Source organism: Pleurodeles waltl, chromosome 5 (genome assembly GCF_031143425.1).
Source record: "Pleurodeles waltl isolate 20211129_DDA chromosome 5, aPleWal1.hap1.20221129, whole genome shotgun sequence".
Lineage (NCBI taxonomy): Eukaryota > Metazoa > Chordata > Amphibia > Caudata > Salamandridae > Pleurodeles > Pleurodeles waltl.
Window position 1 is genome coordinate 1480146973 of NC_090444.1, and position 26509 is coordinate 1480173481.

The window sequence follows — 26509 nt, forward strand, 5'->3', positions numbered from 1 at the left end:
CGTGATCTGTTTCCGCCGTGTTTTTATCGGCGGGGCTCCCGCCCCGGAAAAGGTGGCGGATTGGTGGGTCGTGATAGGGTGGGCGGTACATTGTCTGCCGCCTGTCTGTTGGCGGTGACCGCCGCGCTGTTTGTTTGCCCCGCCGTGGCGGTCGGAGTTTTAAAGTGGCGGGCTGTGTTGGCGGTTCCCGCCAGGGTCGGAATTCCATTTTTTTGACCGCCTGTCTGTTTGCGGGTTGGCCGCCGCTTTAACACCGACCGCCAGGGTCGGAATGACCCCCTAAGTGTGAAGGTAAACTTTTAACCAAGGCCTCCTGCGACCTGTAGCCGAGCAGGGCTCCATCGCGGTCGGCCTGAAACTTTGACTTTGTCCCGGTCGAGGTGCAACCAGATGACCCGATTGGCGCTTTTTGTTTCTAGGTGCTAAAAAACAATAATTCTTTAAAAAATCATTTCTCCGGTTCCCCTTATCCGATTTTATTCGTTTTGGTGTCATTTTAAAGATGAAAATATAATCTATTTTTATGAATTGGTTTTGGATTTTTAAACTGTTTCCTGTGTTTTATTTGATTACTGTTTTGTGATATTTGAATGCTTTACACTCTGGGGGTCATTCCGACCCAGGCGGTCATGGACCGCCAGGACCGGAGACTGAGGAAGCACTGCCAACAGGCTGGCGGTGCTTCAGGGGCAATTCTGACTGCGGCGGTAAAGCCGCGGTCAGAAAAGGGGAACCGGCGGTTTCCCGCCGGTTTTCCCCTGCCCCAGAGAATCCTCCACAGCGGCGCTGCAAGCAGCGCCGCCATGGGGATTCCGACCCCTTCCCGCCATCCTGGTCCTGGCCGTAAAAACCACCAGGAACAGGATGGCGGGAACGGGTGTCGTGGGGCCCCCTAACAGGGCCTCATTAAGATTTTCAGTGTCTGCAAAGCAGACACTGAAAATCGCGACGGGTGCCACTGCACCCGTCGCACACCAGCAACTCCGCCGGCTCCATTCGGAGCCGGCTACATCGTTGCTGGGGCTTTCCCGCCGGGCGGGCGGGCGGGCGGCCTTTTGGCAGTCACCCGCCTGCCCTGCGGGAAAGTCAAAATGACCGCCGCGGTCATTTGACCGCGGTACGGTCTTTTGGCGGTCTCCGCACGGCGGGCGGCGCGCGCCGCCCGCCGGGGTCGGAATGACCCCCTCTGTCTCCTAAGTTAAGCATTGACGCTCATTGCCAAGCTACCAAGGGTTGAGCTGGGGTTAATTTACTGAGACCTAACTAGACCTTAGTGGAGGTTAGTGGCCTATTGCTAAGTGTAGGTACCTACCTGCCCTTACCAATAACCCATTTTCCAACATTTTTGGTGAGCAGTGGTGGGATCCTGTACTTGCGTTCAGTATCACGTTACAGTTTTATGTAAAACAAATTTAAAATCCTTTAAATTGTCCTAGTGTAAAAAAAAAAATACTTTTTTATTTGGATTAGTTTCAATTATTGCATTTTTGTGATTTTTCTAAATTCTTGTTTCCAATTTTTGCTAAAAGTTTTTGTTGACACAAAACTAGGGAACCATGGAGCTTGATCTGGCTAGCCTACCCACACTGACAGTAGTCCAGCTTAGGGGGTTGTGTACTGAAAGAGGGTTGCCTGCAACCACTGACCTCAGGAAGCATGTCCTGATCAAATCCCTGACAGCATGGGCTGAGGCCCAAGAGGTAGACCCAGAGGAAGCTCCAGAGGAGGGAGAAGTAGGGGAGGATGCTAGCTCTAACCACTCAGGGGAGGGAGGGCATCTGAGCCTAAGTGAGTATGAGGAAGACCGGTCCTCATTACATACAGTCACTAGGGGCAGACCCAAAGCTAGTTGGGGGAAGGGGCTCCCTTCAGGAGGAGAGAACCTGTCCCTCAAGGAAAGAGAGCTCAAATCAAATCAAATCATTAACATTTATAAAGCGCGCTACTCACCCGTGCGGGTCTCAAGGCGCTAGGGGGGAAAGGGGGGGTTATCGCTGCTCGAACAGCCAAGTCTTTAGGAGTCTCCGGAAAGCGGAGTGGTCCTGGGTGGTCCTGAGGCTGGTGGGGAGGGAGTTCCAGGTCTTGGCCGCCAGGAAGGAGAAAGATCTCCCACCCGCCGTGGAGCGGCGGGTGCGAGGGACGGCAGCAAGTGCGAGGCCAGCGGAGCGGAGGGGGCGGGTGGGGACGTAGAAGCTGAGGCGTCTGTTGAGGTATTCCGGTCCCTTGTTGTGGAGGGCTTTGTGTGCGTGGGTGAGAAGACGGAAGGTGATCCTTTTGCTGACTGGGAGCCAATGCAGGTGTCTCAGGTGTGCGGAGATGTGGCTGTTGCGGGGTACGTCGAGGATGAGGCGGGCCGAGGCGTTTTGGATGCGTTGCAGGCGGTTTTGGAGTTTGGCGGTGGTCCCGGCGTAGAGGGTGTTGCCGTAGTCCAGGCGACTCGTGACAAGGGCGTGGGTCACGGTTTTTCTGGTGTCGGCGGGGATCCAGCGGAAGATCTTGCGGAGCATGCGGAGAGTGAGGAAGCAGGCGGAGGACACGGCGTTGACTTGCTTGGTCATGGTGAGAAGAGGGTCCAAGATGAAGCCGAGGTTGCGGGCGTGGTCTGCGGGGGTCGGTGCGGTGCCGAGGGCCGTGGGCCACCAGGAGTCGTCCCAGGCGGACGGGGTGTTGCCGAGGATGAGGACTTCCGTTTTTTCAGAGTTCAGCTTTAGGCGGCTGAGCCTCATCCAATCTGCGACGTCCTTCATACCCTCTTGTAGGTTGGTCTTGGCGCTGGCGGGGTCCTTGGTGAGGGAGAGTACAAGTTGGGTGTCGTCGGCGTAGGAGGTGATGATGATGTCGTGCTTGCGTACGATGTCGGCGAGGGGGCTCATGTAGACATTGAAGAGTGTCGGGCTGAGCGATGAGCCTTGAGGTACGCCGCAGATGATCTTGGTGGGTTCTGAGCGAAACGGAGGGAGGTAAACTCTTTGGGAGCGGTTAGCGAGGAAGGAGGCGATCCAGTCCAGGGCCTGGCCTTGGATCCCGGTGGAGCGTAGGCGGGTGATTAGGGTGCGGTGACAGACGGTGTCAAAGGCAGCCGAGAGGTCGAGGAGAATGAGGGCGACTGTTTCACCGTTGTCCATCAGGGTTCTGATGTCGTCTGTGACTGAGATGAGGGCGGTTTCCGTGCTGTGGTTGGTTCGGAATCCGGTTTGTGAAGGGTCGAGCAGGTTGTTGTCTTCCAGGAAGGTGGTCAGCTGTTTGTTGACGGTCTTTTCTATTACCTTGGCTGGGAAAGGTAGAAGAGAGATGGGGCGGAAGTTTTTCAGGTCGCTTGGGTCAGCCGTAGGTTTCTTTAGTAGGGCGTTGACTTCAGCGTGCTTCCAGCATTCGGGGAAGGTAGCAGAAGAAAAAGAAGAGTTGATGACGGTCTGGAGGTGCGGGGCGATGATGTCGTCGGCTTTGTTAAAGATGAAGTGCGGGCAGGGGTCCGAAGGGGCGCCGGAGTGGATAGAGTTCATGATGGATTTGGTTTCTTCCGTGTTGATGTGGGTCCAGTTGTTGAGGGTGATGTCCGGGGAAGCGGGTTCAGTGGTGTATGGTTGGGTCTGGTGTCCGAAGCTGTCGTGGAGGTCGCTGATCTTGCGATGGAAGAAAGTGGCGAGGGATTCGCACAAATCCTGTGAGGGCGTGACGGCGTTGGCGCTGGCGCTGGGGTTGGAGAACTCTTTGACGATGCTGAAGAGTTCTCTGCTGTTGTGGCTGTTTTTGTCTAGTCTGTCGGTGAAAAAGTTCCTTTTGGCACTGCGGATCAGGTGGTGGTGTTCGCGTGTAGCGTTCTTGAGGGCGGTCATGTTGTCAGCGGTGTGGTCCTTGCGCCAGGCCTTCTCAAGGGCACGACAAGTTTTCTTTGATTCTTTGAGGGTGTCAGAGAACCACAGAGGTTTTTTGGTGTTGGTCTGTCGATGCGTGCGTTTGAGGGGAGCAAGGTTGTCAGCGCAGTTGGAGATCCAGTTTGTGAGGTTGAGAGCTGCGTCGTTGGGGTCGGTGGTGAGGGTGGGTTGGTTGGCGGCGAGAGCGGAGAAGAGTTGCTCTTCAGGGATCTTGTTCCACTGTCGACGAGGGATGGGTTGAGTGCGGAGGTGGGAGGTCTCGCGTCGGAATGTGAAGTGGACGCAGCTGTGGTCGGTCCAGTGTAGGGCAGAGGTGTGGCTGAAGAAGACGTGTTTGCTGGCGGAGAAGATAGGGTCGAGCGTGTGTCCGGCGATGTGGGTGGCGGTGTTCACCAGTTGTTTGAGGCCGAGGTTGGCGAGGTTGTCGAGCAGAGTGGTGGTGTTGGGGTCGTTGTTTTGTTCCAGATGGAAGTTGAGGTCGCCTAGGAGGATGTAGTCCGGTGAGGCGAGGGCGTGCGGGGAGATGAAGTCGGCGATGGCGTCGCTGAAAGAGGCGCGAGGTCCGGGAGGACGGTAGACGAGGGATCCTCTGAGGGTGGTCCTTGGGTCGGTGCGAATCTGAAAATGCAGGTGTTCAGCGGCGAGGGGGGGGTCTTCGGTGGAGGTGGTGACGCTGATGGAGTCTTTGAAGATGATGGCGACACCTCCTCCTACTTGGTTGGTGCGGTCTTTTCTGGAGATCTTGTAGCCTTCGGGGATGGCGGTAGCGATGTCTGGAGCAGAGGAGGCGTTCATCCATGTCTCCGTGATGAAGGCGACGTCCGGGGCTGTGGAGTCCAGGAGGTCCCAAAGCTGTCCAAGAGCTGGAGGCCCAGCTAGCATTCATAGCTTTGTAGGCAGAGAAGCTGGCCCTAGAAAAGGAAAAAGTAGGCAAGGGAAGAGAGAAAAGATGGTGGCAGCAACAAAGAAGCTGAGGTGTCCCTGGGTGGGGGGTTTTGCCCCAGATTACCCAAAGGGATGGTTCCTGCCTATGTAGAGGGGGATGATATCGATAAGTGGCTGGGGGCCTTTGAGAGGGCCCTCCAGATGAGAAGAGTCAAGCCTCTTTGGGAGTTGATTCCCAACTCTGGGAGGGATAGGCTCCTAACCTTGAGGGGGAAGGAGGCAGATTCATACCCCAGTATGAAGAGATGCTTGACTAAAAAGTTTGGTCTGACCCCAGAGCAGTATAGGCTCAAGTTTAGGGACACCCAAAAGACAAGCACCCAGTCCTGTGTGGACTTTGTGGACATTTCAGTAAAAGCACTGGAGGGCTGGCTACAGGGCAACAAGGTAAGTACCTTTGAGGGGCTGTACAATTTGATTATTAGGGAGCACCTTCTAACCAATTGTGTCCAAGAGAAGCTCCGCCAGTATCTAGTTGACTCTAAGTTGACCAACCCCAGAGAGCTGGGGGAGGCAGCAGATGACTGGTTAAGAACGAGGGTTAACCAGAAACCCCCAGGGGGTGATCAGAAAAAGGGAGGACATGGTTCTTCTCAGGGGAAGAACCAAGGGAAAGATGATAAAAAGCCCAAAGAGTCCTCACAAGAGTCCCCAAAAACTTCTCAGGGTGGGGGAGCCTCAAGCCATTCCACTTCTAAGGGGAAAGGGTGTCAGGGAAAGAATTATGATCCTTCTAAAGCAGGAAAGTTTCAGGAGCTTGCTAAGGCCGGCAAGTGTTTTGAGTGTCATCAACCTGGACACAAAAGAAGAGATGCTATCTGCTCCAAGAAGCCCCCCACTGGTGGGCAATCCCAGGGGATTGCTAGTGTAGGGTTGGGGGTGGAAGTTGGCCCAGGGCTGGTATCAGGGTACACAGAGGTCACCTTAGTATCCGTGGGTGGGGTGGACATTGCAACTATAGCGACCTTACCTCCCAGCATGGAGAGGTATAGGCAGAGGCCTAAAGTCAATGGGACTGAGGTGGAAGCTCTGAGAGATACAGGAGCCAGTGTGACAATGGTCACAGAGAAGCTGGTTTCTCCAGAACAGGTCTTACCTGGTGTCTTCCACCAAGTGACTTATGCAGATAGCAGAACCAAACTCCATCCCATGGCCATGGTGAGTCTGGAATGGGGAGGTGTGACTGGCCCTAAGAAGGTAGCTGTAGCTCCTGCCCTCCCAGTAGATTGTCTGCTGGGAAATGATCTAGAAGCATCTGAATGGTCAGAGGTGGAGAGAAGGGTCCATGCACAGATGCTGGACCTCCCTGAATGGGTGTGTGCTGTGACCAGGTCACAGGCAGCACAACAGGGAAGTGCTGGATACTTGGACCCTGGAACAATGGGCCAAGCCTCCAAGAAGAAGAGAAAGGGCACTGGGTCTGGCTTGCCAGCCCCTACAAGTACAGAGGGTCAGGAGGAATCCAACCCTGAGGGGGAGGATCTGACCTCTGAGGGAGGGACACTTCCCCTGCAAGCTCTGCCTGACTTGGCAGAACTGCAAGGGGCAGGTGGGCCCACCAGAGAAGAGTTGTGCTAGGGACAACGAGAGTGTCCCACTCTTGAGGGCCTGAGGCAGACTGCTGCCAGGCAAGAACAAGGGGATACCAGTGGGACCCACAAGGTTTACTGGGAGGATGGAGTTCTCTACACCAAGGCAAGGGCCCTCAAACCAGGGGCCACCAGGAGAGTAGTGGTCCCCCAGAAGTATAGAGAATTCCTCCTTACCTTAAGCCATGATATCCCCTTAGCTGGACATTTGGGACAGACCAAGACCTGGAACAGGCTGGTCAACCATTTTTATTGGCCCCAAATGGCAGAAAAAGTCAAGGAGTTTTGCAGCTCCTGTGTCACCTGCCAAGCCAGTGGCAAGACAGGGGGCAAGCCAAAGGCTCCATTGATACCACTTCCAGTGGTTGGGACTCCCTTTAAGCGGGTGGGGATTGACATTGTTGGTCCCCTAGACCCACCAACTGCCTCAGGTAACAGGTACATTTTGGTGGTTGTGGACCATGCCACCAGGTACCCTGAGGCAATACCCCTCCGGACAGTCACTGCTCCCACAGTGGCTAGGGCCCTACTTGGTGTGTTCACCAGAGTGGGGTTCCCAAAGGAGGTGGTCTCAGATAGGGGCACAAACTTTATGTCAGCCTATCTGAAAGCCATGTGGGATGAGTGTGGTGTTACTTATAAGTTCACCACCCCCTATCATCCACAGACCAATGGTCTGGTGGAAATATTTAATAAGACCCTGAAGGGCATGATCATGGGTTTGTCTGACAAACTCAGGAGGAGATGGGATGGTCTCCTCCCATGCCTGCTGTTTGCCTACAGAGAGGTGCCACAGAAGGGGGTTGGATTCAGCCCCTTTGAGTTACTGTTTGGGCACCCTGTAAGAGGCCCATTGTGCTTGGTGAGAGAGTCTTGGGAAAAGCCTCTCAGAGAGTCCAAGGAGAATGTGCTAGATTATGTGCTGGGCCTGCGGTCACGCATGGCTGAGTACATGAAGAAGGCAAGCAGAAACCTGGAGGCCAGCCAGGAGCTCATGAATCTCTGGCATGATCAGAAGGCTACCATGCCTGAGTATCACCCAGGACAGCTGGTGTGGGTTTTGGAGCCCATGGCTCCTAGGGCACTTCAGGCCAAATGGACTGGGCCCTATCCAATTCTGGAGAAAAAGGGTGAGGTCACCTACTTGGTGGACCTTGGCACCCCTAGGAATCCTCATAGGATCCTGCATGTTAACAGGCTGAAACCCCACCAAGACAGGGCAGACATGACCATGCTGATGGTCACTGATGAAGGGAAGGAGGAGGAGAGTGAACCTCTGCCAGACCTCCTATCCTCAAATGCACAAGATGGGTCAGTGGAGGGAGTGGTACTCTCTCCCAAGTTGACAGATCAGCAACAAAAAGACTGCAAACAAGTTTTGGAACAGTTTGCTAGTCTGTTCTCCCTGACCCCTGGACTCACCAATTGGTGTGTCCATGACGTTGACACTGGTGACAGCTTGCCTGTCAAGAACAAGCTGTACAGGCTGTCTGACCAGGTCAAAGCCAACATCAAAGCTGAAGTGGCTAAGATGTTGGAGCTCAAGGTAATTGAGCCCTCTGACAGTCCTTGGTCCAGTCCAGTGGTACTGGTGCCCAAACCTAATCCCCAAGGTGGGAAGAAAGAATTGAGATTTTGGGTGGACTACAGAGGTCTAAACGCAGTCACTAGGACTGATGCTAACCCCATACCTAGAGCTGATGAGCTCATTGATAAGTTGGGGGCTGCCAAATTCCTGAGCACGTTTGATCTGACCTCAGGATACTGGCAGATTGCCTTAAGTCCAGGAGCTAAGGAGAGGTCAGCATTTTCCACACCAGAGGGCCACTTTCAGTTCAAGGTGATGCCCTTTGGCCTGAAAAAGGCTCCTGCCACCTTCCAACGGTTGGTGAATAGAGTCCTGTCTGGGTTGGAATCTTTCAGTGCAGCTTATCTGGATGATATAGCTGTATTTAGGTCCACCTGGGAGGACCACCTGGTCCACCTGAAGGAAGTGCTTCAAGCCCTGCTTCAAGCAGGCCTGACTATCAAGGCAAGCAAGTGCCAGATAGGGCAAAGCTCAGTTGTGTACCTGGGCCACCTTGTTGGTGGAGGCCATGTACAACCTCTCCAGCCCAAGATCCAGACTATCCTGGATTGGGAGGCCCCTAAAACCCAGACTCAGGTCAGGACCTTTCTTGGCCTGACTGGGTACTACCGGAGGTTTGTTCAGAATTATGGGACCATAGTGGCCCCTCTGACTGAGCTTACCTACAAGAAACAGCCCAAGAAGGTCATTTGGACCCCAGAGTGTCAGAAAGCTTTTGACACCCTAAAACAGGCTATGTGTTCAGCACCAGTGTTACTGGCCCCTGACTATAGGAAGGAGTTTATAGTGCAAACAGATGCTTCAGAGGAAGGGATTGGGGCAGTGTTAGCACAAGTTAATGAAGAGGGCCAGGATCAACCAGTTGCCTTCATCAGCAGGCGACTACTCCCCAGAGAGAAAAGATGGAGTGCCATTGAGAGGGAGGCCTTTGCTGTGGTCTGGTCCCTGAAGAAGTTGAGGCCTTACTTGTTCGGCACTCACCTCTGTGTACAAACTGACCACAGACCACTCAGATGGTTGATGCAGATGAGGGGGGAGAACCAAAAACTGTTAAGGTGGTCCATTTCTCTACAGGGGATGGACTTCACAGTGGAGCACAGACCTGGGACTGCCCATGCCAATGCAGATGGCCTTTCCAGGTTTTTCTACTTAGCTGATGAGGACTAACAGGGTGTAGGTTAGTACCCATCACCTTTCATCTGGGGGGGGGCAGTGTAGGAAAGTCCTCCTTTTTGCCCTGGTCACCCCCACACTTTTTGGACAGGTACTGGTGGTTACTAACTCTTGGCTGTGCCCTGGGTACTGCTTACCAGTCCCAGGGCCAGTGCTCTGTGTAAAATGGATATGCAAATTAGGCTAATTATAATTAGCTAAGTTAACCTACCTATAAGTTCCTAGTATATGGTAGGGCATGTAGGTGTAGGGACCACAGCATAGCTAGTGCACCCATAGGTGCACTGCTGAGGTGCCCAGTGTCATTTTAAAGGCAGGCCTGCCTTGCTGGCTGCTTTTAAAGTAAAGTTATATGCAAATTCGACTTTGGAATTAAAAGTAGTTCCAAAGTCTTAAACTATCTTATTTTTACATATACTGTAAGTCACCCCTAAGGTGTTCCCTATGTGCCCCTAGGGCTGGGTGCCATGTAACTATAAGCAGAGACTTTATAAAAATAGTTTTATAAGCCCTGGTGAAGTAAAAACAGCCAAATTCGTTTTTCCCTCATTGTAGTAAATGGCCTTCATAGGCTAGAATGGGGAGACTTTATTTTAATTTTTAAAGTCTCCTTAAATGATGCATACCAAGAATTTGGTATCAAATTAATTGTTGCAATAAATCCCACAACCAGTTATGGGATTTAATATAACTTGTTCAGGTAAAGAGTTTTAAACTTTACCTGAAAAAGTTGCCAATTTCAGACCTGCATTGTTTTTGCTGCTGTGCTCTGATTGGCCAGCCTCTAGCAGCTTGGCCAAGCTACCTTGATGAGGTGTGAAGTGGCCTGGCTTCACACAAAGGAATGTGCCTGTGGGAGGGAATCTCCCCTCAGCAGATGGTGAGGCAGGAAGGGAGAGGGCTGCCAAACTGGTCTTCAAAGGCAGAGAAGGACATTTGGAGCAACCAGAAACACCCCCACATCCTGCAACCCCAGACAACTAGGTGCCCCCTTGATTAGATTAGGAGAGGGGTGTGTTTATGATTTTTAGCCACACAAGTGGGTGGGCTCAGCCAGATGTAACCTCCAAAAATCAGATTCAGCCATGATGGATTTTTGGAGAATGTTGCCTCCTGGGATTGATCTTTGCCACACTTCCCAGGAAGTGGTCATCACAGGGGGAAGGGCCCTGCACCTGATTGGAAAACCAGGACCCCCCTGCTTTTCACCCAGGAGCAAGGATAAAACTGGCAGACCTGCACCCACACCTCAGATCCCCATCAGATTCCAACAAGGAAGAACCAAAGGAGAAGAAAGACTGCCCTGCTGGACCCCTGGCCTGCACCTGGAACCTGCACTCAGAAGGACTGCACCAGCTGCACACTTGGGCTTCACCACAAGAAGGACTTTGCCTGGCTTCAACTGGTTCAAGGAGGGACTCCCTGTTTGCTACAGGTGAAAAATTGCTAACCAAAGTCCCCTGCACCAACTCCTGAAGAGGGGAGACCGCCGGTTTTCCTGCACTGACCGCGGCCAAAGCGCCGCGGTCAGAATGCCCTGCGGGGCACCGCCGGTCTGTCGGCGGTGCTCCCGCCGACCCTGGCCCCGGCGGTCTGAGACCGCCGGGGTCAGAATGACCCCCTAAGTCCGAAGGTAAAAATTTGACCGGAACCTTCCAGGCAGCGTATCCGAGGAGGGCTCCATGGACGTAGGATCAAGATCCAGGTTTACCCCGGTCGAAGGATTTTCACCTCGAAAAAACGACTAAGTCCGAAGGTAAAAATCTCCACCGAGGATTCCAGCATCGCGTATCCGGAGAAGGGCTCCAGGAGGTCGGATAGGACAGGCAGGTTCGTCCCGCTGAAGAAAATCTTCAAAATAAAGACTAAGTCAGAAGGTAACTTTTTAACCGAGGCCTCCCGCGGCCTGTAGCCGAGCAGGGCTCCATCGCGGTCGGCCTGAAACTTTGACTTTGCCCCGGTCGAGGTGCAACCAGATGACCCGATTGGCACTTTTTGTTTCTAGGAGCTAAAAAACAATAATTCTTTAAAAATTCATATCTCCGGTTCCCCTTATCCGATTTTATTCGTTTTGGTGTCATTTTAAAGATAAAAATATAATCTATTTTCATAAATTAGTTTTGGATTTTTAAACTGTTTCCTGTGTTTTATTTGATTACTGTTTTGTGATATTTGAATGCTTTACACTCTGTCTCCTAAGTTAAGCCTTGACGCTCGTTGCCAAGCTACCAAGGGTTGAGCTGGGGTTAATTTACTGAGACCTAACTGGACCTTAGTGGAGGGTAGTGGCCTATTGCTAAGTGTAGGTACCTACCTGCCCTTACCAATAACCCATTTTCCAACAGTAGGGCACCACATATCTACGGGCTAGGACTGTCAGTCACACACATGCAAAGTAATGGAATTATTCCATTTAGGTGACATCCCCAATAGTACATCACCTTGCATTGTCAATAACAGGTAGATGCCAGACAGCAGCTCAAGTGCAAAATGATAGGTCTACTGAACAGGACAATTCAAAGATGTGTACATTCCATTGTCTTAGCAATTCAGACTTAGAACCATACAACTTGTGTACATCTATAAGGATGAGATGTAACGGCACCAACATTCATCACATGTAAAGGGCAGCATTACATTTACACTTCCCCTTATGATAACTCAGCATCCCTTTAGGTTTGAAAACAAAGATGGAAGGCAGTAAACTCCTCATACACCTTGATGCATACAGCATTGAAGGACAAAATCAAATCTCCCATACAGGGTTCAACTGTTCATTATACTTCAGACCACACATCCCTGAGAATCATTGAAAGTATTGTCAAATTAGGTCAGTCCTTTTGTCAGCTGCCTCCTCCTTGTCTGCCTCCTCGTCAGTATCAAGGTCACCAGCCTCAGCTACAGCTCCTGCAGCAATGTCGCCCTGCTCCATCAGTGGATATGCCGTCTGAGGGCCAGATTATATAGCATGCAGCATGATACAGTAATCTTGCAGACTTTCCCTGGTCGATACTGTAGGGCAGCACCGGACAAATGGAGGCAACAAAATCTTGCTTTCAATGGGACGAAAGTCCTCTCTATCACACGTCTCATCCGGCGGTGTGCCTCATTGTACCTGTCCTCCCTATCTGTAGTTGGATATCTAACTGGAGTCAGAAGCCAGGGCAGGTTGGGGTATCCAGAGTCACCAGTGTAGACACAGGAACTGTACATTAAGGAACTGTGACAGGCATAGAGCTTACTGTGTAGAAAGGTGGTGCAGACGCCTGACATGGACAGCAGTAAACTTATCAATGAGCCAGGCCCTTTCTCGCTGTAGATGTAACATCAATGCAGGAACACTGCTGTTCCTCAGGATGTAGGAATCATGTATCATTCCAGGGAATTTCGCAGTCACATATGACACATACTGGTCTACAAGACACATCATTTGAACATAAATCAAATATGTACTCTTCCGGTTTCTGTACACCTGTTCAATGGCCCTCAGAGGTACCAAGGTGATGTGAGTACCATCAATGGCCCCTATTACATGTGGCACATGAGCAATGTTGTAAAAGGCAGCCTTAACAGTGCTCAGTACTGGATGTTGCGGGAACCTTAGGTACCTGTCCATATGCTTTAGTAGGGCATCCAGCACATCCTGTAACACAACACTGAACATCGGCTGTGACATCACTGCAGCAAGTCCCACAGTCACCACAGACAACACCTGTACTGTTGGAGGAATGGCATCGGGATTCCTTAAGGCTGGCAGGAGGTCTGGCTGCAACTGGGCAACCAGTTCCCTGATGGTCAGACGGTTCAGTTATAGGTCATCATAATGTGCCTCTCTTCCAAGGTTTCTAGGTCTACTAGGGCCGGTAGACTGGTGCATTCCTCATTGCTCCAATTTGGTGGTATCTAGGCAGGGAAGCAAACAGTACTCAATACATTTCTTACAGTGTTGTCACCGGTAAATATCATAGGACAATCAAAGAGGATTGGTCCAGTAAGTTGTCAGGCATGTTGCAGGTGGAAACATTTATCCACATGCCATTCCTACCCAGACATTATGGCAGTACCATATATTGCCATACTTGTGACAGAGGGACATGTACCTGAAATGAAGTCATGAATAAACAATTGTTTCCCATATGTTACACAGTACGGAATGTTCTTACATGGATGTAACCATACTCCTGAAGTATTTCCAGTTAATACCCACTTCATATATGAGTGTCAATGAGTTGACACCTCACATTAAGTATATTGTGCAAATATTCAGGAAATGATGCAGTGGGATCATATAAAATTAATTTAAAAATGTAAAATGGCAGCTGCCTGTCCTGCATGCAGACGACAGATGGAAGTGACCTCATTCCGCCTGCGAGAATCATCATTGCGGAAGGCGGTCGGAACCTCCGTGCAACTCCTCATTGGTTAACATTGATGTCTATGGGAATCTGGGGCCAAAGATGATCACCGTCGGTGGTGACAGTCATGACCACGGCGGCCGTGACCATCATTTTGTATAGCTCACTTGTCTCCTGAAACTCGAGCAGGCAACACCTCCACTGCGTGAGCTGCTATGTTCTGTATCTGGGAGCCACAATGGCACGTACTGCAGGGGATAGGGCCTCAGCTCACTGGTGGAAGGGGTCCTACCCCTGTATGAACAGTTGTATGGGGCTCCAGAAAAACAGGTCAGTACAATGTTTGATTGGTATACTATAATCTCTCTCTTGTGAATCATTAATAGGTACACAATTCCAGACTGAAAAGACCAGCTGTCTGACAGAAAACTCTCAGCAATCAAACTAAGAGAAGACTTTCTGAAAAAAGATCTTCAATTCAAGTACCTTTCTTTTTCTTTTTTCCCATTGCCCCTATCCTTCTGGTACACCTGCTGACTTGGGTTCTAGTCTCGGTCAGGAGTGGTGGCAGTACCATCCCCATGGACAAGTATTCCAGGTGAGTGGCCATGACAGCTCCCCTGTTACCGCCCATCAGCTTGCTGATAGGCCTCAGAGTGACCTCCCAGTAGTAAAATATGATGGAGGTCTCAGCTCCATCTGCTTATCCAGTGCCGGAATTTAGAAATTCTTCAAATACGAAAGGTACAGAAAGTAAGGCTGCATTAGCAATTGCCAATTGTGCTCTCAGCTTTGGCTTATTGGACAGCACAACAACAATTTTCAAATGTGAGAATCAAGTCTAATGAGGGAGCACCCATCATGAACAGGAGTGGGTGGAATTTACGGAATTTAACTCTGCAGAATTCCACAGAATTACATAAAAGCTCTATGAGATTAGGCAGAGTTCAGGCAAAGGGCAGAAATAGGTATGTTGCACTGCTCCCGCTGTGATTTATTGCCAGAGCACATTCTGCATAGACAAATCATCATGAAAGGCACCATGCTGCATGCCAGAGGGTACAACTCCTGAAGTCAATTTTACTGCCACTCGAGTAGATTTTGTAATCGACCTGCAGACTTCTGACCGCAAATGGTCACAGATACCGTGTTGGTAAAATCTCACAGGATAGTCTCCTAGTGACAGAACATCACACTAGGGTATGCCAAATCTCTCGAGTACATGTTTGCTCCAGAAAAGTGCTGGTACTCTCCCATTAAATGTATTATATTACTGATGAGGAGTGCAGGTACTTTCAAACTAAAGATGTGCTGGTACTGAGTACCGGACAGTACCTGCCCACTTAAAGCACTGCTCCCAGGTGAATAAAGGAGACATGAGAATAACACTTGCCCATAAATCCATTTATCATTTATTGTGGTGCTATCTGGTAAAAAGACAACCCAATGCTTTTTGGCGGCCTTACTGCCTTGATCACACATGAATTAAAAATGTTATGCACACCATTTTTAACAATATGTTACCAGATTCAAAACCATGGCAAAGCAAAAAATACAGAAGAGGGGCAAGGCCTGAATAAACAGAACAAAACACAACAAATGTGTTGTCTATTTTAGAATTGTTACAATATCCCAAATTTAAATAGCTAAATCCTGGCAGCATTCTATTTGTGTTATTTTCTTGATAAGCATATGGCATTCTGAGCATTCAATTCATAAAACAAAATCGTAACGTCAATCTATTCAAATAATTAAACAGCTTTGTGGGCATTCAAATTCTGATATTATGAAGTGAATCAGATGTTTCAAGTTTAGCCAGCTTTACAAATGCGATTTTCAAAATACTTTCAGTCATGTGAAACAGTAATGCATATTACAATGTGCAACCCCGTCATGTCTTAATGCTCATAAGTTTTATATATTTTATATTTCATTAATACTACCCAAATGGACAATCTAAGCAGATCATGTAATTGCATCAGTATTATTTCAATAATGTTCATCAAATTTCAGTGTTCCATTTGTTATATCAACAAATAAAATCCCGAGCATTCAAATTAATATAACAACATCACAAAATAGATATTTTCAAATAATTAAACAGCTTTGTGAACATTCGGATTCAAATATTGAAACAAGTTAAATATTTCAAAGTTCAGTCAGCTGTACAAAGACGATATTTCAAAGTCCAATCAGCCATATAAATCAGCAATATATATTACGATAAACAACCCCACTATGTGTTGATGCTCCTAAACTGTGTTCATTTATACTGCCCAGGTGGGCAAACTAAACTTGTCATGCAATTGAATAAACATATTTTTCATATCAGGCGACTCACCACTATATAATTTTATCAGCAGTCCAATAGATCTGATCATCCTTGATGTTGTCTGAGATCCAACTGTGGGTGTGTCTAGCCTTATATTTCTTTTGATAATTTATTTATAAGGTGGCACATATAGGGTAACCATCAATTACCCTTAGAGGCAGACACGGACCTTTGGACTCAGATAGGGGTGAGATGGTTAACAACAATTACATCAAATCAATAAACATCACTTCTCATGTTGGAGTCAGTAATGTATATGCAGCATGACCCACATGGCCATGAATCACTACACTGGTTTAATAGAGTTCAAACATTTATTGTTCTTTAGATTAACAATGCTAAGATCACGTAAACCAATGGCAAGACCAAATGATAAAAGTACATGAATAACACAGGCTGACCAAACCTTTGAAAGAATCTCAGTCTAGACAAAATATTTATCAGTAGGCATTCAAGAACCACCATGCAGAATAACAACAATAACAAATGCATGATTGATGCAGAATACATTTAGTTATTGCAGATGAATTGTTTACAATCAATTTATATTGAACAGTCAAATTTAGAATGTGGCATCCTAACTATTACTCTAATCAGATAAGCATGTTTGGCCTTCATGCAGAAAGAAAAGAAGAGAAACATCAATTGGGAACACATTTGACTATAGCACTAACCAAAAATAGCGGTTAGATTTCAAAAAGAGAAAATATAAAAAAATCAACAAGAAAGACAAATGTGCCATTTGCTTATACCTCTCCTGAATGGATCAGCAGGCAGTGAAGTCTTCACTTCAGTGGAGCACCTTCTGCCCATCTTTATTGGTCAGTGACAATATACAAAACAGTTCAGTAATGTTTGGCCTTAATGCATTTGAACTGTCAGTGACAGAAAGCTAAAACACATTGCACATTATTACACTATAAATAATAAAAGCACATCTGAACACAGCAGTGATCAGAGCAGAATTTACTTTACATCACCTAACGTTGTTATATTAAACTACTAGAAAGCAACTAGGTAAAACTCTATTGGTCAGTCAATCGGGTGGATTGAGTCAGAGGCCAATTAAATTCACTCCAAGTTCTCTACTGTAGCCTTTTCTTTTTTATGGGTTCCACATTAGTTCATCCTTTCTCAATGCAGTCACCAGTTTCCGCAGCAAAATACATGTGTTGCAGATAACACATAAAGGCCCTCATTACAACCCTGGCGGACGGTGTTAAAGTGGTGGTAATACCTCCAACAGGCCGGCGGTAAAAAAAATGGGATCACGACCACGGTGGAAACCGCCAATACAGACAGCCACTTTAACACTCCGACCACCAGGGTGGTAGCAACAAACGCCGCGCCGGTCACTGCCAACAGACAGGCGGAAGACAATGTACCGCCCACCCTATCACAACCCACTAATCCGCCAGCCTTTGTGGGGCAATATCAATGCCATCAAAAGCACGGCGGAAAGAGTCTTTGGAAGGGAAACTACTCACCTCTCGACACTCAACAAGGAACCAGGACGCCATGGAGCCAGAGCTGCAGGTCCTGCCGATGCTGGTGTATCTGCTAATACACCAGGAACACCAAAGATGGCGGCGGCGACGACCACAATGAGTACTGCACCTAGCACACAGGGGAGAGGGGGAGGAAAAACCATTTACAATATGTACAGAATGCCGTACACTGTCCTTTGCAAATGTCCATGGCCCAGTAGGCAAAAAAATCATGACTCCTGCCTCAAAACGGAGAGAACACTGCAGGGGCATCAGGTCGAAAACACACATGCACCTCAGGGGGAGGGGAGGGGGGCACATCAGCCAGAATATGGTACTACGCCAATGGTCCTGGAGGGGGCAACATGCCAGCAGCGATGTCTTGGGGAGTGCAAAGCCACAGTCTCTCAAGTGGGTGGGTTGCCCACTGGTTGGTCCTGGAGAGTGCAAAGCCACAGTCTCTCAAGTGGGTGGGTTGCCCACTGCTTGGTCCTGGGAAGTGCAAGGCCACAGTCTCTCTAGTGGGTGGCTTCTTCCACTGGTTCTGGAGGGGGCCTTGTGCCCAGTCTGCTTCATCCTGCCAAGGATAGTGAGAGTGGATATACTTCTCAACTGGTTCTGGAGGGGGCCTTGTGCCCAGTCTGCTTCATCCTGCCAAGGAAAGTGATAGTGGATGCATTTCTCTACTGGTTCTGGACGGGGCCTTGTGCCCAGTCTGCTTCATCCTGCCAAGGATAGTGATAGTGGATGCATTTCTCCACTGGTTCTGGAGGGGGCCTTGTGCCCAGTCTGCTTCATCCTGCCAAGGATAGTGATAGTGGATGCATTTCTCAACTAGTTGTGGAGGGGGCCTTGTGTCCAGTCTGCTTCATCCTGCCAAGGAAAGTGATTGTGGATGCATTTCTCCACTGGTTCTGGAGGGGGCCCTGTGCTCAGTGATGCTGCACCTAGGGTGTGTCAGTTCCCATTCCTTCACCTGGGTGTCTGAGGCATGAGATGTGCAGGGAGCAGGTAGCATGATACTCCATGGAGGCAGAGCTTGACTCCATCCTGCGGCGACTAAGCCTGCAAACTGCTGGTAGTGCCAATGCTGGTGGGGGTGCTTCAAGTGGTGGGGCGAGGGTCTAGGCAGTCTCCTGAAGCCCCGGACAGCTGCCCACTGGGGATGCTGCTGCTGACAGTTGTAGTGGCACCGGCTGGGCATGTGGCGGTGCAGATGGTGGTGCAGGTAGCAGTGCTTGCGGCGGTGTCTGCGGTGGGGATGCTGCCGGTGCTGGCCGTGGTGCAGGTGCTGGTAGGGGTGGAGGGAGACACCAGGCTGTCTCCTGCAGCCTTGGACGGCTGCCCACTGGGGATGATGCTGCTGACAGTTGTTGTGGCAGCGGCGGTGCAGGTGGCGGTGCAGGGGGCGGTGCAGGTGGCATGGCAGATGGTGGTGCAGGTGACAGTGCCTGCGGTGGTGCTCTACACGGTACAGGTTGAGGGGCTGTCGGTACTGATGTGGGCACCGGTCCCTCACCTGGAGCCTCCAAGGCCTGAAGTGCCTTGCCTTAGGTTTTCTGCCCCTTCCCCACCTTGGCAGATGCTGCTGGGACCTTGGCACTGGCAGCTTGATTTTTGGAGGAGGCCTTGCTGGGTGGTTTGTGCCTCTTGGCCGTGCTGCATGCTGGCCCCTTCTTCACCTTGGCAGGTGGCGGAATGGGTTGGTCCTTTTCAGGGGTCGGTGGCACACTGGCTGCCCTGACGGGTGCCCCCTTTGATCCTCTGGGACTTGCAGGTACCACAGCGGATGCCGACTTGGTGGCCGCAGTGCTGGCCTGGGATCTTGACACGCTGGCCCGAGGGGAAGGATGCTTAGGGAAGAGGTCAATGTTTGCCAGGAAAAGTTTCTTAGACACACTGGGATGGGAAGATGGAGAGTGTTTGGAAGAAGAGGGAGTGGTTGTAGGAGGTGTACATCTGCTGAGTTTGGGTGAAGGTGCATGTGCTGGATGCTGTTGTGAGGTTGATGGCTGTTGGGAGGGTGGGTGCTTGTGTTTGTGTACTTTGGGAGGAGGGGTCACAGACACACTGGGAAAGGACACAGGGGATGTGTGCATGGTTGTGGGGGTGGTGACTGCCAGTGAGGTGCATGTAGTGATGGGCATTCTGGTGATGGAGGTAGTGGATGAAGATGTAGTGCATGCAGGTGTGAGTGGAGAAGCTACTGGGAGGGAGGTGGACGAGGAGGAGGAGGAGACAGTGGAGGCAGTGGATGTTGGTGTGTTTGCATGGGCATGGTGCTTGTGTGAGTGCCTGTGAGATGAAGTGTGGTGCTTATGTTTGCCTGAGTCACTTTTGTGTGTTAATTTGGGTGCATGATGGTCTGAAGGTGTGCTTGGGATAGGGTGAGGTAGAGGGGATTGGGTTTGGGTAGTGGACGTTGGAGGGGGGAGGCTGGACACAGGGACAATGGCTGCCATCAGTGCTGAGGTCAGAGACTGAAATGCTCTCTGTTTGGCTGTCATGCCAGAGTGAATGCCCTCCAGGTATGCATTTGTTTGCTGCAAATGCCCTGCTAGACCCTTGATGGCATTCGGTATGATTGACTGCCCAACAGAGAGGGATCTCAGGAGGTCAATAGCCTCCTCACTTAGGGCAGCAGGGCTGACTTGGGCAGGGCCTGAGGTGCCTGGGGCGAAGGAGATACCCACCCTCCTGGGTGAGCGGGCACGGGGAACACGCTGAGGGGCTGCTGGGAAGGCAGTGCTGGTAGGATGGTGGCAGCTGTACCTGTTGTTAGGGTGGGCACAGAGGTGTCCGCCACTGCCAGGGATCTTCCTATGGTGGAGGAGTCACTATCAGTGTTCTCCCCTCCTGACCCAGTAGTGGAGAGCTCCCCTCGCCCTCCGTCCCACTGGTGCCTTCGCCCTCGGTTAATTTGGCCTCCAACACACAGAGAGCTATCCTATGCACTAGACCATGCAAACCAGTCACTAAGGTAGTCACCAACCCATGGGGTACAATGCCTAACACCAGCATTTGCACCCCTGACACCCTCAGGACCCTGCCCAGTAGTAGATGACCACTTGTACCATTGGGGTAGGAGTGCTTCAGAGCCTGTACACAAGGGACCTACCCTGCCATGATCGACCCGGCCTAGCGGCACCCACAGCCCACATCCCCCACCCAGAAGGCTCCTAAAGCGCGCAAAGTCAGCTTTCTGAATCTGTACTCACCCCCTTGTGGCTGCTGTGATGCCCTCAAGTGCCCATCCAACTCCAGATAGGCCACCGCCAGGATGCAGAACATCAGGGGGGTCATGGTGCGACGGGCACCCCTTCCACGTTGGGAGGCGAGCCCCAGCTGGGCCTCTGCTGTTTTCTAGATCCAGCGGCGCAGGTCCTCCCATCTCTTGCGGCAGTGGGTGCTCCACCTGTGATAGACCCCCAGGGTCCGCGCCTCCTTGGAGATGGCACGCCCTTTTTCTGATGGGCGCTGACCTGGAGGGAAAAGACAGCAGAAAAGGAAATTACTCACCCTTCCGGACAGGTATACTCCTTGCCCACCAGTTCCCACCCATGCCCTGATGCACATACACTGACCACCTCTCATGCAGCACTCAGGCCAGGACCCCTCAGCACCCCCCAACATGTGGCTTACATTCACACCACTTTAAACATGCAATGCCCACACATCATGCTCACAGTGTACTCACTTGTTTGTCTGGAGGACTGTAGAGTAATGTGTACTGGGGTAGGACCCCATCCACCAATTTCTCCAACTCCTCCGCAGTGAAGGCAGGGGCCCTTTCCCCAGACACTCTAGCCATTGTCGCTTCCAGACTCAGGTTACAGCAGTACTTGGAGTGTAGGTCATCTCCTGTTGACGGTCAGTTAGCAAGTGAGTGACTAGTTAGAAAATGGCGGTGCCGTCCGCAGCGGTGCGTGCCATCACCGTCGTTGTACATCGCCATTGGCTCCTGGAACCCATAGGGCCCAATGATAACCAATGAGAAGTTGCGCGTCAGTCTTCGACCGCCTACCGCAATGGCACACAACACCAGCGCACTTACCTCATTTCCACTTCTACCTCCTCACAGGTCAGGCAGCCGCCCTTTCAGGGGGGCACATGGCATGGCACCTAACTGTGTCAAAGCAGACATTGGCACATCAACTGACTCTCGACTTCACATACTGCTTCTGTGATGTAAATTCAGCAACAATAGTGCAATCTATGTGAAGATTTGACTCTCTGCTCACCGTCCTCCTCCATAGACTACAACTGCTAAGGCAGATTATGAGATAGCGGCATCCTCCGGTGTACAAACCCCTGATGGACCTGTCGACAATGGAGGACAGACACACTATCATCACATACAGATTGATCATGCCACAATCCAATAACTGTGTGCCCAATTGGTGCCAGACCTGATGTCAGCTATCCGCCAGCCCACAGGAATTCCCCCTCTAGTGCAGGTCCTGTCAGTGCTCCATTCCTGACAAGTGATTCCTTTCAAACTACAGTGGCCATGGCATCAGGGATGTCTCAGCCAATGTTCTCCAATGTGTTGTCCAGAGTGTTGTCTGCCCTGCTAAAACAAATGCGCAGATACATCCTGTTCCCCCAGGTGGATAAATTGGCCACAGTGAAAGCTGACCTTTATGCCCTGGGACATATCCCCAACATCACTGGTGCCATTGATGGTACACATGTGGCATTTGCCCCCCCCAGGAGAAATGAACAGGTTTACAGGAATAGAAAAAGCTATCACTCGATTTGGCGGACCAGTACATATCCCATGTGAATGCCAAATATCCTTGCTCTGTGCATGACGCCAATATTTTGAGGAATAGCAGCATCCAATGTGTTATGGGCCAACTCCAGAGGCACCGGGTGTGGCTAATAGGTGAGCCCAAGGTCCCCACACAGTATAGGTAGGTGTCTGGTTATGGGGTTGTCCCTAAGGGTTAGTGTGTGTCTAACATTTGTCCCTCGATAATTACAGGTGACTCTGGTTACCCCAACCTCTCATGGCTACTGACCCCAGTGAGGAATGCCAGGACAAGGGCAGAGGAACGTTACAATGAGGCACATGGGCGAACAAGGAGGATTACTGAGAGAACCTTCGGCCTCCTGAAGGCCAGGTTCAGGTGCCTCCGTCTGACTGTTGGATCCCTGTACTTCTCACACAAGAAGGTCTGCCAGATCATCGTGGCATGCTGTATGTTGCACAACCTGGCCTTAAGACGTCAGGTGCCTTTTCTGCAGAAGGATAAGCCTGGAGATGGTCTTGTGGCAGCGGTGGACCCTTTGGGCAGTGACGAAGAGGAGGCAAAGGAAGAAGATGTGGGCAACAGAGCAAACATAATACAGCAGTACTTCCAGTGACACACAGGTAAGAGACTGTAGCTCCACTTAACATTTCAGTAATCTTCTGGGCATTGTACATGGCACCCTCTTACCCTCTGTCTATGGACACTGACTGTTCCCTTTGGATTCTCTATTTTCAGATATGTGTTCCCCATTCTGGCTCCTGCTATATGTACAGCTGCCCACCAAAGGTCATCCTGTAGTATCTTTCACTGAACATATACATTGCAATGCTTTGATAATGTTGTACTAATACATTTGAGATTCATTACACTGACTCCAGTATGTTATTTGTTTCAAGGGTGTTTATTTTTTTGCCAATAACTATAGGGGTATGTGCAAGGGACTGGTGTGATGGTGGAGGAATGTCTAAGTAGAGTCCAGTCTCTTGGTATCACAGGTGCATTGTCCAATGTGGCATAGGAAGGGGAGCAATGGCAGTTCAATGTGGACAGGGTAACAGAGTGGGACAGAAGGGTGACAATCAGGAGAGTCCTATTTCCTGGCGGGGTCTTGGCAATGTTCTCTGTATTCTGCCTGGATTGCAGGGACCGTTTGTGGGGTGGTTCTCCTTCTGCATGGGGTGTGGTGCTGGTGGCCTGTTGGTCCTGTTGTGGGGCCTCCTGTCCATTAGCGCCATGGGGGGAAGACTGTTCCTCGGTTTGGCTAGTGTCATGCACCCTTTGTTGTGCCACTGCCTCCCTCATGGCCTTGCCCATGTTAGCCAGCACCCCTGCAATGGTGACCAAGATGGTGTATATATTTGTTAGGTCCTCCCTGATCCCCAAGTACTGTCCCTCCTGCAGCCGCTGTGTCTCCTGCAACTTGGCCAGTACCTGGCCCATGGTCTCCTGGGAATGGTGGTATGCTCCCAGGATGTTTGAGAGTGCCTCGTGGAGCATGGTTCCCTTGGCCTGTCCTCCCCCTGTCACACAGCAGTCCTTCCAGCTTCCCTGGTGTCCTGTGCCTCTGTCCCCTGAACCGTGTTGCTACTGCCACTGACCCAGGTCCCTGATCCTCCTGTATTTGTGGGGTTGCCTGGGGTCCCTGTAGTGGTGTACACACTGCTGATTGACGTTTCCTGGGGACAGTGGCATGGGCCCGCGGGGTGGGTGCTGTGCTGGTGTTTCCTGAGGGGGAGGCTCTGTGGTCGGTTGGGACTGTGGCAGGGTAACCGACTGTCCAGAAGTCCCTGATGGGCCAGGTTGGTCATCCTGATCCATGCGTGCAGAGCTGCTGTCATCACTGTGGGCCTCTTCTGGGGTGGGGGGGCTGGATGTAGCTGGCACCTCCTCTCCGGTGACGATGGGCAGGGGTCCTGTTGAGATGCAAATATATTGTTAATGTATCTGCGTGTGCCATCTTGTGTAAGGGTGTGTTTCCCTCTATGATTGTGATTTCCCTGTTGGCTTGGCCTTGTGTGAGTGGTGATTTTGTGGGCTGGGTGAGTCTCTCTATTGGGCATGCTGTGGTGATGGGTGTCCATGCAGGTCTGTGATGGGTGTCTATGCATTGGGAGTGCATGGAGGGCTTGGTATTGGGATGGGTGGGTTGTGCTAGTGGGGTATATGCGAGTTGGTGGAGTGATGGGGGTGAGGGTAGAGGTAGGAGTTTGTGATGGCATGCAGGTAGGGTGGGCGGATGAAGTAGTAAAGAATTGACTTACCAGAGTCCAGTCCTCCTGCTACTCCTGCAAGGCCCTCAGGCTGCATGATCGCCAAGACTTACTCCTCCCATGTTGTTAGTTGTGGGGGACGAGGGGGGGTCCACTGCCAGTCCTCTGTACAGCAATCTGGTGTCTTGATACCACGGAACACACCTTCCCCCGTAGGTCATTCCACCTCTTCCTGATGTCATCCCTGATTCTTGGGTGCTGTCCCACGGCGTTGACCCTGTCCACGATTCTCCGCCAAAGCTCCATCTTCCTTGCAATGGACATCTGCTGTACCTGTGATCCGAAAAGCGGTGGCTCTACTCGGATGATTTCCTCCACCATGACCCTTAGCTCCTCCTCTGAAAACCTGGGGTGTCTTTGGGGTGCCATGGATGTGGTGTGAGTGATAGGTGTGAGGATGTGTGGGGTGATGTGTGGGGTGATATGTTGTTGTGTATGCTGTGATGTGCGTGAATGGTGTATCGGTGATGGTGTTCTGTGCCTTTGATTGAGTGGGTGCTCCTGGCTTGACTCTCTCAGTCAACTATATTTTTAGGGGCTGTGGGTAATGTGGGTGTGTGTTTTATTGTGTTGTGGATGTGTGGGTATGGTGTGTGTATGTGTGTCAGATGTGTGTAGTTTGAACTGTCCAATGTGGTATAGTTTTGTAGGTGTGTGTGTATTATGAACATGGCAGTGTGTACCGCCAATGGTTTACTGCGGTTAAAAGACTGCCACGTTGATTCGTGGGTTGTGATATTGTGGGCGTATTCCTGTTGGCGTGGCCGTGTGGGTTTTGCTATCGCCAGTTTATCACTGACCTTTGGTCTAGCGGACCTGTGTGGGTGTCCGCATTGTGGCGGTATTCTCAGTGTGGGTCATAATACCTGTGGCGGATTGCCGCTGCAGTCACGGTATGTTGGCGGCCGTCAGCACAGCAGTAAGCGGCATTTACTGCCACGATTGTAATGAGGGCCAAAGTCTATTTAGAAATTCAGTAAGCCTTTGTTTCATGAATGCAAGTTATCTTCAGGAATCAGAGAAATGTTGCAACATGAGAATATAACCTTCCCACTACAAGCAAAGAACATGTTACAGGATGCTTAGAAAAACATTTTACAACCTTAGCAGTTTGAACATTGCAGCTGCATTTATAACATGAGGACTTTTTAAAACAAATTCTAAAACATGCAGAGTTAAACATTTCATAATTTTCAAACCATGAATTGTTTTAGTACTTATTAATAGTTGTTTTTCTGTATATTTAATTATGCACATTCAAATTATAATTCATTAGATAGTTATTTTATTATTATGTTGTACTAGATTTATGGATGCCACCACAGTGCTCATGTTTTCTAAAGCACACATTTTTCTAAAACACTTGTTTTCAGCATTACACATTTGAAACACGTTATTTCATTTTGTTTTATCAATGACGTTTACACTCCCGCAATCCCTCCTCTGATGACTATGGCCCTCATTTTAACCTCAGCTGTCTTTTTGCAAGACCGCCAAGGTACCACTGTGCTGAAGACAGCCAGTGCAGACGGTTTTCTGCACAGCGTATTATGACTGCTGGCAGCCCGATGCCCTTTTTCAGATGGAGAGCCGCCAGCAGCCATACCGGCGGTCGGCGGGGACCGCCACATCATCAGAACACCGCCCACCGAATCACGTTCCATGATTCGGTGTGGTGGTATTCTGGTGATGGGGAGCTGGTGGTGGAGCAGCCCCCATGGATCCCATTCCCTCCCGGAGGATCACCGGACCAGGTAAGTTGATCGTCTGTTAGGGAGGGGGGTTGGAGGGTCTTGTGTGTTGTGGCGTGCATGGGGGTATGCGTGGGAGTGTGTAGAGGGGGTGTGTGAGTGCGTGTATGCATGCAGGGGTGTGTTGGGTGTGTGGAAAATGTGTGCGTGTCTGTCTGTGTGTATGTGTGCGTGTATGTGTGTGTCTGTGAGTATGTGTGCGTGTATGTCTGTGACTATGTCTGTTAGAATGTCTGGTTGTATGGGTATGTGTGGTTGTAGTGTATGTGTGCGTGTGGGGGGGGGTGTCAATGATGGGGGAGTGGGGAGGGGGTCCTGCCACCTTTGGGAGGGTGGAAGGGGGGTCAGGGTATGGGGAGGTGGGTGGGGGGCACCCCCTATCAATGC